Source organism: Bos taurus, chromosome 18 (genome assembly GCF_002263795.3).
Source record: "Bos taurus isolate L1 Dominette 01449 registration number 42190680 breed Hereford chromosome 18, ARS-UCD2.0, whole genome shotgun sequence".
Lineage (NCBI taxonomy): Eukaryota > Metazoa > Chordata > Mammalia > Artiodactyla > Bovidae > Bos > Bos taurus.
In genome coordinates this window covers 64,153,294-64,174,132 of record NC_037345.1, presented here as the reverse complement: position 1 = coordinate 64,174,132, position 20,839 = coordinate 64,153,294, and the positions used below count along the sequence as shown (strand labels likewise).

Here is a 20,839-nt window from a genome sequence, read left to right as displayed (position 1 = left end):
GTTGTTTTTTTATCTCCAGAGTGATGGAAAGCCACTGAGAGCTTTCAGCCAGAGGAATAGCTTGGTCAAAGATGCAGATAAAGAACTTCCCTGGGGGCCCGGTGGTTAGGAATCCACCTGCCAATGCAGGGGACACAGGTTCAATCCCTGGTCTGGGAAGAGTCCACATACTGCGGGGCAACTAAGCTGAGCGCCACAACTACTGAGCCCGCGCTCGAGAGTCCATGCTCCACAGTCGGAGAAGACCCTGCACCGCAGCGGACAGCAGCTCCTCGTCACCGCAGCCAGAGGAAGCCCGCACAGAGCCGTGAAGGCCCAGTGCAGCCAAAAACGGATGGATGGACAGACAGTGATGCAGAGGAACGCAGGGCGGATATAAAATAAAACAATTAAAACAGAGAGAGACAGACACCTTAATATGAGCTATTCAGAGGGAGACAGGGAAGCCGTGGCCCTGATTTTAGAGCTTCACTTGTGTCTTAAAGTTCTCAATGGTTTGAGACTCAGAATAATCCACATGCCAAGAAAGCATGTTTGTGGGGAGCATATTCTAGCCCCCTCAAGAGCCACATAGGCGTTGTGTTGGTTAGATGCCATACCTGGCAGGCTGCAGTCCTGTAATCAATACTTGGTTTTGTTTTTGGCCAATCACATCGCTTGTGAGCTCTTAATTCCCTGACCAGGGATTGAACCCTCAGCAGTGAAAGCAGGGAGTCCTAACCACTGGAGTTCCAGGAAGCTCCCAATCAATACTTTTTAAATGAAGAAATTAACCAAGTATTTAGAGCAAAAACAAGCTTTTGAGGTATTCATAAGAAAAATAAAAATCAAAACAAACTGAAACAACACAGCAAAACACTCAGCTGTGTGCCCGTTTAGGCAAACCAGGGTTGGAGTCCCCACTCTGCTGTATATTAGCTGTGTGACTGGGTGAGTCATTTCATGTCTCAGAATCTCAGCTTCCTCATCTATGGAAGGAGAGCCAATCTTGCTCCAGGATATCATTTTTTCTGAAGAATAAATTTAAAAATGCCTGTTAGTGCTCTGCACAGTGCCTGGTTTTCAACAGTCACTTGGTAAATCTCAGCAGTTACTCTCTCTCTGAGAGGGCACAAATGAAAAACGGGAAAGGAGCACTGAACACGGGAAACTCATGCTGGACCGATAGCGATTATTTATTAAAAAGGAAAATTCTTACCAGTTTTGATCCACATAAGATGAGTTTCCCTGCTGGCTCAGATGGTAAAGAATCCGCCTGCAACGCAGGAGACCCAGGGTTTGATCCCTGGGTCAGAAGATCCTTTGGAGAAGGGAATGACTACCTACCCCAGTACTCTTGCCTGGAGAATTCCATGGACAGACCACGGGGTTGCAAAGAGTCGGACACAACTGAGTGACTAACACACTTAGATTAGGTGTCAGCGATGAAAGCAAGGGATTAGAATAAAGGTGATCATAAAATTGGGCTGGTGTACTAATCTACGGGGAGAAGAAGCAAATGCAAACCATTTTTCATACTGTTACACTGTGGGGTGGCGGTGGAGGAGTCAGGGATACTCTGTTGGTTTTCAGAGATCTCTATCTTGCTGTTCTGTTACACCAAGCTCGAGTTTATTCTGAATGAAAAGTGGAAGGACAAAAGTCTAGAATAAATATATTTGCACACAGAGACTCTTGAAAGTTGATTGGACTGCAAGGAGATCAAACCAGTCAATCCTAAAGGAAATCAAACCCTGAATATTCACTGGAAGGACTGATGCTGAAGTTCCAATACTTTGTCCACCTGATGTGAAGAGGCAACTAGTTGGAAAAGACCCTGATGCTGGGAAAGATTGAAGGCAGGAGAAGGGGACAACAGAGGATGAGATGGTTGGATGGCATCACTGACTCGATGGACACAAATGTGAGCAAACTTCATGGAGACAGTGAAGGAGAGGAGCCTGCTATGCTGCAGTCCACAGGGTTGCAAAGAGCTGGACACGACTTAGTGACTGAACAATAACACACAGAGCCAACTGCCTTTGAACAAAAAAGGCTGAGCTGTTTTCTTCTGGTGTTTTCCCCATAACCTCATTTGGGATTTGCTAGTGCAATTCATGGGGGCCCCATGGCACAAACAAGGGAGTCTTGAAAGTTCTTCCTATTTTCAGACAAAAAGAATAAGTCCCCAAATAGCTGAAAGCCAAAAATTAAGAAGATACACACACACACATATATATGCACATACACATATACATTTAAATTTTTAAAGAATATTTTCTTGCCACGTTGCATGACACGTGAGATCTTAGTTCCCTGACCGAACCCACAGCGCTTGCATTGGAAGAGTGGAGTCTTAACCACTGGGAAAGTCCCAAGGAAATACATATAAAAGACTGAGTATCCAGTGATTTTCTATTTATCAGATTTTAAGAATCAATAATCACATTCTACTAGCTCTTGTGTATAAGCTGCCTTTTTTTTTCCAGGGGTCCAGACAAAACACCTCCCTATGAAAGAATAAAGTGAAATTCTGTCTAGAAAGCTCTTAACCTCTGTGACAGAGACCGGAAGAAACAAAATGCGATGCTTTTCCTTTTAGGAACACACAAGGGTCTACGAGTTAACTTGAGAACCCCTGCAGCTTGCTCGAGAGTCAACAAAAACAAATACAAGTCTCTGGGTTTTAAAAAAAAGAAAAGAAAAGGTATTCTGAATATGAAAAAGTAAAAAGAAAAGTTAAAAGGGAAAAAAGGAGGTGGCACAGCCGGTGTGGGCAGAGGGATGGCGTTTAAGTCTGTTCTGCAGGCCTAGGGTGCAGGAACCTCACCCCTGGGCTCAGCTCCCACCACACCGTGTGCGTTGCTGGAATGGAAGCGCGCTTGTGGGCTGGGGCAGGATTCCACGGCTGCAGACGGCGTCTGGTGATGAGACCATTTTTAAAAATTATTATTATTTAATTCTCAATGGCTTTGTTTCGATGGCCACCAGTTTCATCCCAAACAAGTTGAATAAAATCCCATTTCTGTTCCTTCTGGCCCGTGGGAATGTCTCCCCTTATCTCTCTGTGAAATATGTCACACGTAGAGAAGAATGCATGAGGAGATGCAACTGGAACTTTCATAAAGACACTTGTGAAACCCAAGCCCAGCTACGGGCCGGGCCGTGTTTTCCAACTGCCAGATCTCAGCTTTCAGATTCGCTGAGAATCAGTTGTTCCGATGACGGCTTTGGCTGCATGGCTAATTCCCCTGAAGTGGACACATGTATCAACTTTATCTACGCAACAGCAGCAAGTAAAAGTGTGTTCCTCTGAGCTCTTTCGGATGGTGACAGCAACCACATCTGGAAGAGAGCTTTTGAGTGATTTGAGGTTTTAGTTTCATTTCTACGGGAGCGGAGTGCGAGTTCAGATTTACGCTGGCTAACAGCTGTCCTGTCACGACCAAACTGGAATTTAGGGCACTCTAAGGATTTTTAATCTCTTAAAATGAAGAACCTTTGGGTGGTTCGACCAAGAGTATTCCATGGGTCTGGGATGTCAAGGGTGTTGTAAATGAGAGAACAGGATTCCAGCACCCAACCTGTTTTTGTGACTGTCTTTGTTGTTTGAAATTCTCTGAGTGCACAGATGTTTGAATGGCACGCCACGTATCTTTCTGACGTGTTTTAAACATCGGAGAGGAGCTTCATGCCTCTGGTGAGGATCCTACCCGCATCTGATGGGTGATAGAGCTGGGTCTGCAAATCAAGACAATCCTGCCCAAATGAAACAAAAACTAGGGCAAAACTGAAAACTGAAATGCGTTTTGGCCCAAGGGAAACTGAAACAGCAAAGGAAAGAAAAAACCAACTCCCCTTGCAGTCCACGTGGTCTCTGCAGTCCAGGCACGTCCAGCGTTAAGCCTGTGCCCACGACTCTCTGCACTGGCTCAGCAGTGCCCCCCTCATCCTAACCCAGGGCCAACTCTGACCTGAAACTCAGCACATGACCTTATCTGCAAACAGGGTCTCTGCAGATGTGCACGTCCTGGAGTCGGGGGAGCCCCTAGTTCCAGTAACGAGTGTCCCTGTAGAAAAGGGGAGGACACCGGGACATACGGAGATGAGGAGCATGTGACGGCTGCGGCGGGGGCTCGGGTGGGTGGAAGGACCGGGGCCAACGCCAGAGGCCAGGAGGCAGGTGGAGGCAGGTGTCCACAAGGGCCCCTGCCCACACCGCGACTCAGGGCTCTGGCCTCAGAACCGCCAGAAAATGAATTCCTGTTGTTTCAAAGCCGTCAGGTTTGTGGTAACCTCTTACAACAACCCCAGGAAATGAATACACTCACAAACTTGACTCCTTCCTTTCTTTTTTTAACAATTTAATTTAGGGATTCATTTAATTTCGGAGACTCTACAGGTCAGGATAGACTCTCCTATTTGCCCAAAAGTATATGCAAAAAAAGATTTTAAATGATCTATTTTAGAGCTTCCTATTGTGCATTTAAAATATTTTAACAGTATCAAATACAATATTTTAAAATTTTTAAAGTTTTTAATTTTTTAAAATAATTTTTATTGGATTGGAGTTGCTTTATACTGCTGTGTTAGTTTCTGCTGTACAGCAAAGTGAACCAGCTCCACGTATACACGCACCCCATCTTGCTGGATCTCCTCCCCACGTAGGTGACCACAGAGCACTCAGTAGTTCCCTGGGCGATACAGCAGGTGCTCACTGGTTACCTGTTCTGTGTGCTGAGCTCAGTGCCTCAGTCGTGTCTGACTCTGTGACCCCATGGACTGCAGCCTGCCAGGCTCCTCTGTCCATGGGATCCTCCAGGCAAGAGTACTGGGTAAGGTTGCCATTTCCCTCTCCATGGATCTGCCCGAGCCAGGGATGGAACCTTCATCTCTTGCATTGAAAGGCGGCCACAATTTAGTGACTGAACAACGACAACAACATACTATGTTATTTTATGCTGTTATACAATGTATTATGTTATACTGTGTTGCTATGTTATGTTATGTTTTATTATGCTATGTCATAACTAAGTTAATTTTGGGAGGCACTGCTTTCCCCCAAAGAAGCGTTTCAAGAAGAGTTCTGGCTGGGGTGCTGAGTTATAATAGACATCAGATGCTGATGTGAGTTGCAATCCAGTCTGCCCTGTGGACACCTCCGAGTGGGTGAACGAGGACGAAGTGGATTCGGCAAGTCAGGACTGACAGGGTTGGGGGTGTGTAGTCGCCCAGAAGCGTAGGAAGCGCTGGCCTGCAGCGCAGGAGGCACGTTCTGGAAGTGCCCGACCCACTGCCCTTGGGGTGGCAGTCTCCAGGTCCGTCCACGCTGCTGCAGTGCTGTCACTCTGCTCTCGGACAGCAGAAATTAACATGACGCTGTGAATCAACTACACTTCAGTAAAACAGATTTCAGAACATTAAATGGATTAAAAAAAAAAACAGATCGTCTGATAGTCTGAATGAAGAGGGTTGACAGAAACCTGCTTATGGCTGCCTGTGAAATGATGCAGGCTCCTAACACCAGGTAGAGACCTGCAAGGGGTGTGTGAAACAGAGAGGATGTGGAGTAGTGTTAAGTAAATAATTAGGAAAACCACACTGGGCCAGGACGCAGCTGCAGAGACAGAGAGAGAGATGGAGAAAAACACACAGGAAGTCTCTTAACGTTGCCTCAGAATATGAAAAGGGAATTCCTTTTCTTTGCACAGAAAACATATAGTACTTTTGTTTGATGTATAAGTGATTTATACTGCTGTGTTAATTTCCACTGTATAGCAAAGTGGCTCAGGTAAACATACGTATGCACTCTTTTTTATATTCTTTCCCATGATGGTTTTTCACAGGATACTGAATATAGTTCCCTGTGCTATATAGTAGGTCTTCGCTGTTTACCTAATACTTCTATAATCAAAGATAAAAACAAGAAAAGAGAGACTTTTAAAAACATCCACTTTCTGAGTTTTAGAAAGCTGCTGTGAACGGCATCCCAAGACAGAGCTAATTTATTCCATCCTCAGAGGGGATTTGTGAGCACACACCAGAGAGGTCACAGTGCCGACAAGGACAGGCTTCAGCACCCGAGACTCTCTGCCCCAGAGCGGGGACAGAACCTGCAAAAGGCAATAACAGACACGACCATAAATGCCCCCCCCCCACCTCCAAGAATTTGCCCAAGGCACTTTCTGATGTCCTAAGAAGCAATATAATTGTTTTCTTTCGGCCAAGCCAGGAAGCTATGGAATCTTAGTTCCCTGATCAGGGGTCAAATCCTTCTACCCAGCACAGGATGTGCAGGGTGTTAACCACTGGACTGCCAGGGAAGTCCCGAAGTTAACAGACCTTTGAGGCCACATGATCCCATTTTCACTCATCTCCTATCACTTTTATTTCCCATGCCTATCTATCAAAAAAAAAAAAATCACCTTAATTGGGTATTTGCCCTGTAGTCTGTGGAACACACTCCTGGGCTTCCCAGTGGCACAGTGGTAAAGAAGTCACAGGCTAACGAAGGAGATGCAAGAGACACAGGTTCGATCCCTGAGTCGGGAAGATCTCCTGGACCAGGAAATGGCAACCCACTCCAGTATTCTTGCCTGCGAAATCCCATGGACAGAGGAGCCTGGCAGGTTACAGTTCATGAGGTCACAAAGAGTCCAGCACGAATGATCACGCACACACATATTATTGGGAATGGGTAATTTTCAGTTTTCAAGAAGAAAGCTTATTATTTTAATTTTAAAAGGTAATAAAGTGATATTAAATTGACATAATGTTAAAAAAAATTTTTTTTAAACTACCTTCTCTCAGTTTGAGGACAAAGCTGAATACTAACTCTGTAAATTCTTAATCATTGTGAATGTTGACAAAACAGACCAGAAAGATGGCTTGCTTTTTACTTTCATGGAACAAATGATGGTATGTAAATGAAAAGAATCTAACCTGGCACATGGGGGGAAAAAAAGCAAATACTGGTTTACATCAGTTAAAAAAAAAAAAGAAAAAGGAGAGAAAAAGAAAACAAGGTTGTCAGAACCTGCAAAGGAGAGAAAATGACTAAAAACAGGTCCAGGGGAATAACTGCGAAACAGATGGTGCACTTAAGTCTGTTTACTGCCAGGAAGTCGATGTGGCCCAAACGCCGATCACACGGCACCCAGGCTCCAAGAACACGGCTTCCTTGCTTAATTACACTGCAATGTATGTATTTCTTGGAATCCAACCTGGCGTTCCAGCCTGGAGGAAAATCCCATGGTAGGCTGACGAGCTGAACTTGCCTCTGGAAACCAGGCCATGTGTTACAAATCAGACCGCGCTGTCTCAGTCTTTGCACCCCCTTTCGAATCCATCCGTCCTCAGCTCAAGTCCCCTCTCCTCTGCTCAGGAGTCCTGTGACCCTGAGGTTGGCTCCCCTGGGTGTTCTCCGAGCCGTGGCCATTGGGGAAGGGGGAAGGACTCAGGCAAACGCAGTAAGAGACCAACGGGAGGTTTGATATAAACCAGCAGGGACCCTGTGCCTGGCAGCGGGCTTGCAGCATCAAAGGTGGCCATCCAAGGGATGGCGGGCCGTCAAGCAGCCTGAGCCCCATCCCCAGCCCCACAACATGCCAGCTGTGAGCTCTTCCCACAACCACCAGCTCTGGGCCAGGGGTCACGGGCAGTCAGCACCAGCCGTGGCCCTGCTGTCCTCCTGGGATCTAATCCCAGTGTCGGGATGGCTGGCAAGCAACTGCTTGTTCAAGCAAACTAAGTGTCCAGTCCCTTGGACTACAAGGAAATCCAACCAGTCCATCCTAAAGGAAATCAACCCTGAATATTCATTGGAAGGACTGATGCTCAAGCTGAAGCTCCAATCCTTTGGCCACCTGATGCGAAGAGCTGTGAGTCACTGGAAAAGACCCTGATGCTGGGAAAGATTGAAGGCGGGAGGAGAAGGGGACAACAGAGGATGAGATGGTTGGATGGCATCACCAACTCTATGGGCATGAGTTTGAGCAAGCTCTGGGAGATAGTGAAGGACAGAGAATCCTGGCGTGCTGCAGTCCATGGGGTCGCAGGATTTAGCCACAACCCACAGAAAAGAAACATGAACATCCCATGAAGACTGTGGCTTCAGCCATGGTACAAGAGACCCAGAATAACACCTCCACATACCACCAGTTGCTCACCAGTTTGGAGAAGAAAAATACTTGATCCAATACTGTGTAGGCCAAAGTGTGGGGAAGTCAGCCGCTCTCCTCCATGCATATATGCTCAGTCGTGTCCGGTTCTTTGCAACCCCAGCTCACCAGCCAAGGGATTTTCCAGGCAAGAATACTGGAGTGGGTTGCCATTCCCTTCTCCAGGGGATCTTCCCCACCCAGGGACTGAATCTGAATCTCCTTCATTGGTAGGTGAATTCTTTACCACTGAGCCAACGGGGAAGCCCCAATGTCATGAGTGAGTGAGTGAAAGTTGCTCAGTCGTGTCTGACTCTTTGTGACCCCACGAGCTATACTGTCCATGGAATTCTCCAGGCCAGAATACTGGAGCAGGCAGCCATTTCCTTCTGCAGGCGATCTTCCCAACCCAGGGACTGAACCCAGGTCTGCCACATTGCACGTGGCTTCTTTACCAGCTGAGCCACAAGGGAAGCAATCCCTGTCCTAAGTGGCACTAAACAGCCTGCTCAAAAGACACCCCCTTACAGCATAGAACCTGAAATGAGAAGGCAGAACTTCCCGCAGGATGACAAAGTTTTCACCACTCTGCACACATCTGGGAAAACTCAGCGAATGTTGATTTGGGGGTTATTACACATTTTAGGGAGTAGACGAATCTAAACACAGAATCTGCAAATAACACAGAAGGACTGTGAGTTAACACGGGTTGTCTCCAGGAAAGAAGACTAGGTGAGTGAGACACAGGGATGGAAGGGAGAATTCACTCTTGAGCTAGTCTTTGCTACTTTGGGGATCTTTGTAACAAGTATGTTTATTATGTATCCACAAAAATAAATGAAAACTTTCAAGACACTGCACCAATGAGGAGACTTGGCTGACTTGTGTGAGACAGAAGACACGCTTTTGCTATAGGCAAAAAGAGGGTGACAGGGTCAACATCAGCGGGTGGGGACTTCCCTGGTGGTCTGGAGGTTAAGACTCTGGGCTCCCGAGGCAGGGGGTCCCTGGTCACGGAATTGGACCCCAAAGACCACAACTAAGAGTTCATGGGCCGCAACTGAAGTTGCAGATCCCACGTGTTACAACTAAGACCCGACACAGTGAAATAAACCAAGATGTACAAACTCACTGGGTGGTGGGAAGGCGCTAAGAGCTGTTAGGAAAAGGGTTTGGGGCGGATGTCTGGCCTGTAACAAGCACTGGATAAAGAGGAAAGGTGCTGTGATTGATTCCCTTTCCCTCTCTCCTCCTGACCCTGACTCCTGAGGGGGAAAAGTCTGCAGCCCTCCTCCTGGAGACACCTTTGCTTCTATGACCCTGTTCACACCCCGTTCTTTGCTAACTTCTCTCCCCTCTTCATCAAGGACTATGCCAAGCACTCAGGTTGCTTGTTGTTGTTCAGTCACTAAGTCGTGTCTGACCTCTGCGACCCCATTGACTGCAGCACGCCAGGCTTCCCTATCCTTCACTAACTCCCAGAGTTTGCTCAAACTCATGTCCATTGATGTGAATCATCTCATCCTCTGCTGTCCTCTTCTCCTTCAGTCCTCAATCTTTCCCAGCATCAGGGTCTTTTCCAACGAGTCACCTCTTCACTCTATATCCATTCTGCTCTTTAATAAATAAATAAATAACAAACCCTGATTTTGTTCCAGATGGCAATGGGTTCAGTTACAAGTACCTTTCACCCCAGAACTCCCCTGCAGCTGCATGAATGGAGCAGGCAAGCCAGTTCTGGCCAATGAGACAAGGGCAAAAATCGTCTTGGCATTCCTTCTTGAATAAAAAGCAGAGCTTCATTAGGAGGAGGCACTTGGCCTTCCCTTCTACTTCCTGCCTGGAACATGGGTGTGAGGCCTGGAAGTGCAATAGCCATCTTGTGACCACGAGGAAGACAGCCTTCCACTATGAAAGGAGAAGAAGAAAGAACAGAGGAACTCAGGGCTTTGGTGAAGTTACTGAGCCATGAGAGTCCATCACAAGTTAGAGAAGACAAAATTAAGCCCTGAGTCACTTAGGCAGGAAAAACTGTGGTAGGTTTTCTCATGTGTGCAATTGAGACACGACTAAATCGACATTGCTCCCAGCAGAACTCAAGCACAGAGGACGTGGAGGGCCTTCATCCGCCTTCCTCACTAACTTTCCTCCCCAGAAAAGTCAGCTCAGGTCACAGTCCAGCCACCACCAGTGTGTTCCAACTTCGGCCCCAATCTCAATCCCCAGACCCAGCTCCCAAATGCCGCTGCCTGAGGCTCCCAGACCTCTTGTGCTCAGGTCACCGCCTGTTTCTCTCTGCCCACAAACAGACTTCTGCTCCTGATCCCTATTCGGGGTCCTGGTTACCATCCAACCACCCCATAAAACAGGGTCGGCCTCATAGGCCACTTTGATCTGCCCTTCGCAGCTCTGAGCCTCAAATCCCGCATCTCTAAACTGAAATGATTACAAGACATGTTTCTCATGGGGTGTGGTGAGAGTTACATCACACCACTGGGCCTCCAGCCGCTTTCCCGGGAAGAGAATGTGCTGACCGAGTGAACGCACAGATCCAGGGGGGCTTAGCAGTTAATCATGACCTTGGACACAGCTGCCTGGATTACACGTGTGTGCACATGGCTTTTGGCAGATTTCGGTTGTTCTTAGTTTAAAACGACTGGCCGCCTCTGTGGGCCTTGGAGAAGCGAGAGGAAGCGGCGCTGAGATGGAATTGACACAGTATTTGCATTCGGGTTACGTGCCAAATGGTGTTCTGAGGACTGGGGGGTAAAACAGTGAACACGTGGTCAAAACCCCTAACACTATTATTTTTTTTGGTGGAGAGAAAAGTCCACTATATTTCAGAGATGGTGGTTGTTACTGTTGTTGTTGTTCAGTCGCTCGGTCATGTTCGACTCTTTGAGACCCCATGGACTGCAGCACATCAGGCTCCCCTGTCCTTCACCATCTCCTGGTGTTTGCGCAAACTCATGTCCACTGAGTTGGTGATGTGATCCAACCATCTCCTCCTCTGTGGCCCCCTTCTCCTCCTGCCTTCAATCTTTCCCAGAATCAGGGTCTTTTCCAATGAGCCAGCTCTTCGCATCAGGTGGCCAAAGTATTGGAGCTTCAGCTTCAGCATCAGTCCTTCCAATGAATATTGAGGGTTGATTTCCTTTAGGGTTGACTGGTTTGAATCTCCTTGCTGTCCAAGGGACTCTGAAGAGTCTTCTCCAACACCATAGTTCAAAAGCATCAATTCTTCAGCGCTCAGCTTTCTTTACAGTCCAACTCTCACATCCATACATGACCACTGGAAAAACCATAGCTTTGGAGAAGGTGAATTCATGTCCAAATGCTGACTCCTCCACTGATGACCATGGAGCAAACAGGGGGAGTTTCAGGGGTGCAGAGGTGGAGGGAGAGGCCACATGCAGGTGCAGCACAGTCAGCCTTGACAGCCATCTTTCTTCTTTAACCTCTTATTTTCTACTGGAGGAGAGCTGATGAACAGCGTTGTGACAGTTTCAGGTGAACAGCGAAGGGACTCAGCCCTACACGTAGACAGATCCATTCTCCCCCAAACTCCCCTGCCATCCAGGCTGCCACGTAACACTCAACAGAGTTCCCTGTGCTCTACAGTAGGTCCTTGTTGGTTTTCCATATCCCACACTCTCTAACTCTCCCGTTCCCCCATCCTTCCCCCTTGGCAACCGTAAGTTCATTCTCTGAGTTGTATAGAAAATCTTGAGAGGGAGAAAACAAGAAAATGTCAGAAGCTATTGACCCTATGGAAGTGGAAAGGACTATTACAGCTTTTCTTTCTACATTTCTGATATAGTTTGAGGTTTATCAACAATTGCATATTATATTTTTAATTTTAAAAATTCTTAAAAAACAACTTTAAGAAACTATTGTAATCATACCACCCTTATATAAGTAATTTTAGCAATTTATACATGAATCTCTCTGTCTTTACACACACACACCAATGATATATATAAGAATTTAAATAAGAAATTTATAATAAATGTTATTACATATTAAGCTTTATGTATTGTATGTGCATATATACACATACATACATCTGTGTGTGTGTATATATATAATGTCTGATAGAGATACACATGTGTATAATATTGGATAGATGGATGTACATCTATAAAATACTAATATTGGACCTAGAGATTGCCATACTGAGTGAAATAAGTCAGAGAAAGAGAACTATCATACGGCATCACATAAAGGTGGAATGTAAAAAAAAATTGTACAAATAAACTTATTTACAAAACAAAAGCAGAGTCAAAGATGTAAAAATCAAACCAATGGCTACCAGAGGGGAGGAGGGGAGGGATAAATTGGGAGGCGAGGATACACTCTGTTGCTGTTCAGTCGCTCAGTTGTATCAAACTCTTTGCGACCCCATGGGCTGTAGCCCACCAGGCTCCTCTGTCCGTGGGATTCTCCAGGCAAGAATCCTGGAGTGGGTTGCCACGCCCTTCTACAGGGGACCTTCCCCGCCCAGGGACCGGACCTCGGCCCCTGCGTCTCTGGCAGGTCACTCACCACTGAGCCCCCTGGGAGGCCGGCGTCTGGTAGTGTGTTCCTGCTAGCCCAGACTCCTCATTTGGCCCTCCCCGGCTCCAGGCTATCCCCCACAGCGTACACAAAAGAAGCTAACACAACAGTGTAAAGCAATTTTACTCCAATTAAAAAAATAAAATAGCGGTTAAGGGGTTCCCTGATGGCTCAGTGGTTAAAAAAAAAAAAAAAAATCCGCCTGTCAATGCAGGAGACACGGGTTTGATCCCTGGTCTGGGAAGATCCCACAGGCTGCGGAGCAACTAAGCCCATGCGTCACAGCCACTAAGCCTGTGCACCAGAGCCCGGCAGCTGCAGCTACTGAAGCCTGAGCGCCCGGGAGCCCATGCTCAGCAGCAGAAGTGCCCATAATGAGAAGGCCCTGCACCGCAGCTAGAGAGCAGCCCCGCTCACCACAGCTAGGGAAAGCCCCGGTGCAGCAGTGGAGCCGGCACAGCCGAAATAAAACAAACACAATTTACAAACTCAAACCACCCCAACTCCTCCCTGTCCTCCATCCGCCATACTCAGAGCTGTCATGTCTCGTACGCCTAACTGTGGCTCCCACGTCCCCCACGCTTGCCGTTTTCTCACACACGTTTTCCGTCTCTCCCACTGAGACACCGCCTGTGTCACAGAACGCGAGTCCACCCCACCCTCAGTTCTCTCCATCCACCCCGACCCCCATCTCAAGGACACGCTCCTGAAATGCACATCTGACTCGGCCATACACAGGCTTAGAAACGTTTCTTCAGTGATGAGACACAGAGATGCTAACTGCCAATGCTAAGACAAAAGAATGAACAAAAACAAAAGTTTTCTCGTATATTAATGTGTAAATGTGGGGAATCTAGAAAAATGATACTGATGATCCTATCTGCAAGGCAGAAATAGAGACAAAGAGGAAGCGAAGAAGCATCCGGACACCAAGGGGAAGCGGGGTTGGGATGAGCTGGGAGACTGGACTGACACGTGTCCACTATTGACTCCGCATATAAAACAGGTAACTAAGGAGAACTGACTGTAGAGCTCAGGGACCTCTACTCAGTGCTCTGTGGTGACCCAAACGGGAAGGAAGTCCAAAAAAGGGACATCTGTACACGTGTGGCTGACTTCACTGTGCTGCACAGCAGAGACTAACACAACACTGTAAAGCAACGAGAGTTCAATAAAATTAACTTTTCACACAGCTGCTGACTCAGGACTGAAGAGCACAGGGGTCTCTGGCTCCAGGCACGGGTGCACCCAGGTCCCAGCGATCCATCTCTCCCATCTCTGGCCTTCCTTCCCCAGCAGGAGTCATCCCCAATCCCTTCCACAAACACCCCAGGGCTGGGCCTCCTTTCCCAGCTGGAGTCACGTGTCCATCCTGGAGACAGTTACAGTGGTTTCAACTGACCGGGTAGAAGCCAAACGACTGGAGCTTCGGCTTCAGCATCAGTCCTTCCAGTGAACACCCAGGACTGATCTCCTTTAGGATGGACTGGCTGGATCTCGTTGCAGTCCAAGGGACTCTGAAGAGTCTTCTCCAACACCACAGTTCAGAAGCATCAATTCTTTGCTCTGCTTACTGGAGCCAGGAAACTCCCTGTCTTGGACTGAACATGCCTGAGTTGTTTTTGTCTCCCAAGCCCTCCCAGGCCAGCTGTGCCCTGCCTGTCTACAGAGCCCCCAGGGGTGCTGACTAAAAACCTCATCTGGGGGGAGGGCTCGAGGTGAAGCGAAGCAGGGGTCTTTCTCCTGCAACCAGGGGTGTCCTGCGCGACCACCCCGAAGGAGCTGCTTTCAGAGCAACGCACCTTCATTGTTTGGTCGCTCAGCTGTGTCCGCCTTTTGCAATCCCATGGACCGCAGCCCGCCAGGCTCCTCTGTCCATGAGATTCTCCAGGCAAGAATACTGGAGTGGGTTGCTGTTCCCTTCTTCAGCGGTTTTTCCCGACTCAGGGATCAAACCCCAGTCTCCTGCACTGCAGACAGATTCTGTACTACTGAGCCACCAGGGAAACCCTTTCATTTACACTTAACAGACCCATCTTTACTTTTTACACACCATTGCTTCCACTTCACACAATCCTTTATTGTTTTATTGAAGCACAGTTGATATACAAGATTACACTAGCTTCAGGAGCGCAGTAAAGTAATTCAAAATTCTATAGATTATAGGCCAAAGTTACTACAAGATAATGGAGATCAATGTTATGCCAGCTGATGTGAAGAACTAACTCAATGGAAAAGGCCCTGATGCTGGGAAAGACTGAGGGCAAGAGGAGAAGGGGATGACAGAGGATGAGATGGTTGGATGGCATCATCAACTCAATGGACATGAGTTTGAGGAAACTCTAGGAGACAGTGGAGGACAGAGAAGCCTGGCGTGCTGCAGTCCATGGGGCGGCCAAGAGTCAGACACGAGTTAGTGATAGAACAACAACAGGATAACATATAATTAAATACAAAATAGAATGCTGGGACTTACCTGGAGGTCCAGTGGCTAAGGGTTCCCAGGTGGCTCAGTGGTAAAGAACCCGCCTGCCAATGCAAAAGACTTGGGTTTGATCCCCTGGGTCAGAAAGATCCCCTGGAGAAAGGAAGAGCAACCCAGGGAAACAGATGGGGAAACAGTGGAAACGGTGTCAGACTTTATTTTTTGGGGCTCCAAAATCACTGCAGATGGTGATTGCAGCCATGAAATGAAAAGACACTTACTCCTTGGAAGGAAAGTTATGACCAACCTAGATAGCATATTAAAAGCAGAGACATCACTTTGCTAACAAAGCTCTGTCTAGTCAAGGTTATGGTTTTTCCAGTGGCCATGTATGGAGGTGAGAGTCGGACTGTGAAGAAAGCTGAGCGCCAAAGAATTGATGCTTTTCAACTGTGGTGTTGGAGAAGACTCTTGAGAGTCCCTTGGACTGCAAGGAGATCCAGCCAGTCCATTCTGAAGGAGATCAGCCCTGGGTGTTCATTGGAAGGACTGATGCCAAAGGTGAAACTTCAATACTTTGGCCACCTCATGGGAAGAGGTGACTCATTGGAAAAGACTCTGATGCTGGGAGGGACTGTGGGCAGGAGGAGAAGGGGAAGGGGATGACAGAGGATGAGATGGCTGGATGGCATCACCGACTCGATGGACATGAGTTTGAATAAACTCCGGGAGTTGGTGATAGACAGGGAGGCCTGGCATGCTGCGATTCATGGGGTCACAAAGAGCTGGACACGACTGAGCGACTGAACTAAACTGAGAGTATTCTTACCTGGAGAATCCCATGGACAGAGAAGCTAGCAGGCTACAGTCCACGGGGTTGCAAAAGAGTCACACAGCTTAGCAACTGAACAACAAACAGTGGCTAAGGCTCTGCGCTGCCAGTGCACGGGGTTGGGGTTCGATCTCTGATCGAGGAGCTACATCCCTCACACTGCAATTGAGAGTTCATATGCCACACCACATGCTGCAACTGGGATCCAGTGCAGCCAAAGAAATAAACAAATATCAGAAAAGAGTACAGTGCTACATGTAACAACCATATATATTATGGTATATGAATGTTATGTTCACTTAACCATATATGTGAACAAGGCCTGAGCATACAGCTATGTAATCATCCATGCTAAGAACACAGAATAATCTCACCACTGATCGCCCATCATCCTTCCTGGAGAATCTGCATTTCAGCTGACCCCGTGGAACAGCACTTGGTGGGAAGAAGCTGGCGGGGAGACGATTATCAGGCAACTGAAGATTTATTTGGAGTCTGGAATCTGGGGCTGCAGCATGTCAACATCTTCCAGCAAAAGCTAGTGGAAGCTCGTCTCCTGCGTGCCCGGGTGACTGTCCAGGGGAGAGGAAGACCCTGCATTATTCCCAGTCATTCTTTTGTGTGCGTCTGTGCTAAACCGTATCTGACTCTCTGCGGCCCCAAGGACTGCAGCCCGCCAGGCTCCTCTGTCCCATGGAGTTCTCCAGGCAAGAACACTGGAGTGGGTTGTCATGCCCTTCTCCAGAGGATCTGCCCTACCCAGGGACGGAACCCGCATCTCCTGCATTGCAGGCGGATTCTTTACCACTGAGGCACCAGGGAAGCCCAATAAATTCATTTAACTTGACACATTAGGCCTAATTCTGGCATTTTCCACTTCCCGCTGCCTTAAACAGTATTTTGAATGGTCTCTCAGTGTGGGGATCCCCGCCCCTGCCAAGGGCTTTCCTAACCCCAGGAGGATGCGCCTTGGTGACAGTAGGGTGGGAATGGGGAGAGGTGTGCTGTTTAATTGCAAAGTGGTCGAAGGGTCACAGTGAAATGGGAACCCCGGGCGCCTCTCTGGGAAACGGCCTGTCTCCGGCAGTTCACCTCTCTTCAGCCCTTCTCCCCCGCGTGGAGGGTGTGCACGCCTCCGGGGTCACAAGGAACCTAATTGGAAGGCCAGGGCTCTGCTGACCTTCGGGTCTCCGGTTCCTCTGGGAGCCTCCAGCCCTCTGGCCCCTCTGCTCTCTCGGGACACTCCCCGGCGGCGGCCGCAGACTGCGGGGCGCCAGGAGCCTGCTCTCCTTAATCCTCCAGCTGGGGCTGGAGGCCCGTGGAGGGGCCGGAGGAGGACCCGTCCCGCCCCGCGCCACGCCGTCCCCACCGAGGGGCACTGCCCCAGCACTGACATCCCAGGGCACGACTTCTCTGCTTTCTTCCGGGTTTCAACTTTTTAAACAAGTTTTTATAGTTGCTTTACTATGTTGTGTTAGTTTCTGCTGCGCAGCAAAGTGAATCAGTTATACGTATACTTGTATCCACTCTTTTTTGGATTTCCTTCCCATTTAGGTCACCACAGAGACATCAAGAACCTCAGATATGCAGATGATACCCCTCTAATGGCACAAAGTAAAGAGGAACTAAAGACTCTCTGGATGAGGGTGAAAGAGGAGAGTGGAAAAGCTGGCTTAAAACTCAACATTCAGAAAACTAAGCTCATGGCATCACTTCATGGCAAATAGATGGGGGAAAAGCGGAAGCAGTGACAGGTTTTCTTTTCTTGGGCTCCAAAATCACTGCAGATGGGGGCTGCAGCCATGACGTTAAAAAATGCTTGTTCCTTGGAAGAGAAGCTTTGCTAAACCTAGACACCACTTTGCCAACAAAGGCGCTTACGAAGTGTGCTGCTGGAGGAGACTCTTCAGAGTCCCTTGGGCTGCAAGGAGATCAAGCCAGTCAACTCTAAAGGGAATCAGTCATGAACATTCAGTGGAAGGACTGATGCTCAAGCTGAAGCTCCAATACTTTGGCCACCTGATTCGAAGAGCTGACTCACTGGAAAAGACTCTGGTGCTCAGAAAGATTGAGGGCAGGAGGAGGAAGGGGCGGCAGAGGATGAGATGGTTGGATGGCATCACTGACTTGATGGACCTGAGTTTGAGCAAGCTCCGGGAGTTGGTGATGGACAGGGAGGCCTGGTGTGCTGCAGTCCATGGGGGTCCACGGAGTCGGAGATGATTTATCAACTGAACAACAAGTTGCTTTACAATGTTGTGTTAGTTTCCGCTGTACAGCAGAGTGAACCAGCCGTATGTACACATATCTCCCCTCTCTCTTGGATTTCCTTCCCACCCAGGTCACCGCAGAGCACTGAGTAGGGTTCCCTGAGCTCTACAGTCGGTTCTCATCAGCTATTTTACACACGTATCAATAGTGCACATGTGTCAATCCCAGCTCATCCCACCCCCGCTTCCCCCTTGGTGTCAGAACATTTCTTCGCTTCCTCTGTGTTTCTATTTCTGCTTAGCAAATAGGTTCTTCTGTGCCATTTTTCTAGATTCAACATATATGTGTGATTTTTCTCTTTCTGACTTACTTCACTCTGTATAACGGTCTCTAGGCCTACCCACAGCTCTGCAAATGTGTATATACAATGGAGTATCACTCAGCCAAAGGACAGAATGTCTATACCAGTGAGGGTCTGGGAGGTGTAGCCTGGTGAGGGAGGGAAAGACAGTGTCACTCTTTCCATGTCCAGGAGTGGAGGATCCCTGACCCTAGGAATGCTTCCTCACTCAGGAAGGAGTGAGCACAAGCCCTGTGAAGTGTTTCCCCATCCAGGAAAGCTAGGGCCTCTGCCTCTGCTCCTGTCCCCTTCTGGGGCCCAAGACCCAGTAAAGTTTGTCCCCCGGGCCACTGGGGCTTCCCTGGTGGCTCAGACGTAAAGAATCCGCCTGCCAGTGCAGGAGACCCGGGTTTGATCCCTGGGTTGGAAAGATCCCCTGGAGGAAGGAACGGCCACCCGATGCAGTATCTTTGCCTGGAGAATCCCACAGACAGAGGAGCCTGGCAGGTACAGTCCATTGGGCTGTAGAGTGGGACACGACCGAGTGACTCACACTTTCACTCTCTGCATTTGACCACAGGCCATGAGAAGGATCAGGCCGGAGCAGGCACTTCCCCCAGCCTCCCTGCCGTCCCGCCGCACACAGCCTCAGCTTCCACTGCCCTCCTGCAAACTGGGGAAGGGGAGCAGTGAGCCGGCTGGGTCAGGAGTGTCTCACCTGGCTCACCCTGCGTATCAGAGGGCAAGAAGGCTCCCGGGTTCCAGCCCTGGCACAGAGCCCTCTGGGGCCCCCTTTAGATGCCACGTATTAAGACAGAGATGGGCAGGGGCCCCCAGAAGCCCCGCTCTCCCTCTGTGGTGCTCACCGGAGGGATTCAGAGACCCTACCCGAGACAGCCAGGTGTGAACTATAAATGACATTCTAACTGACATCAACAAGGGAGCATGCACGCCTCCAACAAAGACCCAACCTGCCTTGGCCCCGGGCACTGAGCCGAATCCTGGGGAGTCTTGGGAGCCGAATCCTGGAGGGTCTCGGGAGTTTGTGCAGAGGTGTTCCTTTCCCCCTGGGGCGGGGGTGGAGGAAGGAGTAGGGACTCTGACTAAGGCAAGATCATTCTTTAAGTGAATGGAGAGAGGCAACTGTGGTCTGAAAAGTGAGTGAAAGTGTGGGTCGCTCCACCACGTCCGACTCTTTGTGACCCAAGGACTGCAGCCCGCCAGGGTCCTCTGTCCATGGAACTCTCCAGGCAAGAATACTGGAGTGGACTGTCATGCCCTCCTCCAGGGGATCTTCCCAACCCAGGGACTGAACCTGGCTCTGCTGCATTGCAGGTGGATGCTTTACCATCTGAGAGGACGGGTTCATGGACAGGATGCCAAAACCACAGGCAACAAAGGCAAAAGGAGACAAAGCAGGACCACAGCCAAACAGAGGCAGACACGAGACGTAAACGGACGCACACCAAAGGGGACAGACGGGGTGGGAGGAGTCGGGGGCCGGGGCTGACACACACCGACTACTGACGCTGTGCACAGAAGAGGTGACCAACGAGAACCTGCCGCACAGCACGGGGAGCTCTACCCAGCGCTCTGTGCGACCTGAACGGGAAGGACATCCACAAAAGAGGGGACATGCGTATATGGATGGCTGATGCATTTTGCCTTACAGCATCCTAAAACAACTACACTCCCATAAAAATTAATTAAGAACTTGCCTTCCAATGCAGAGGACACGAGTTTGATCTCTGGTCCAGGAAGGCCCTTAGTGGCACAGCAACTACGTCGGGAGGCCACCACTCCCGAAGCCCATGAACCTAGAGCCTGTGCTCTGCAACAACAGAAGCCGCTGCAATAAGAGGCCCTGGCACTGCAACCAGGGAGCAGCCCCCAGCACCACAACTAGAGAAAGCCCGTGCGCAGCAAGGAAGACCCAGTGCAGCCAAAAATAAACAAAATGAACAGGTGGTGGGTGGCGTGGGAGAGAATGGATCCATGTATATGTACGGCTGAGTCCCTGTGCTGTTCACCTGAAACTATCAAACTCTGTTAATCAGCTATACCCCAATACAAAATAAAAAATTAGAAGTTTAGACAAAATTTTAAAAATGAAAATAAAAAGATCGAATGTGATTAATTTTAAAAATTATCCATCATCAGGCAACATAGAGATAATGACTCTTAAGGTTTGGGGATATTTATTCCATTATTGTTTTCTATGCATACTTATCTGTCTGTCTGTCTACCTACCTACTCTGACTTTGTCATCAGAAACCACACCGTGCCTGAAATCACATATCAGATCGCTGTTGCTCTCAACGCTGGCCCTGGTCTCC

General features: G+C 48.6%; 1 long non-coding RNA gene across 2 annotated transcripts in view; it reads right to left on the bottom strand.

Annotated features, from left to right (window-relative positions):
- Nucleotides 1-20,839, bottom strand: part of LOC789803 (uncharacterized) — a 78,156-nt gene that overhangs the window by 27,174 nt on the left and 30,143 nt on the right. The window contains exon 2 of one of the 2 annotated variants that reach the window (XR_003030507.2): nt 16,327-16,524. The exons of the other annotated variant lie outside the window; for it this stretch is intronic. This is a non-coding gene — a long non-coding RNA (uncharacterized lncRNA). The remainder of the gene's footprint in view (nt 1-16,326; nt 16,525-20,839) is intronic. 2 annotated transcript variants of the gene reach the window in all.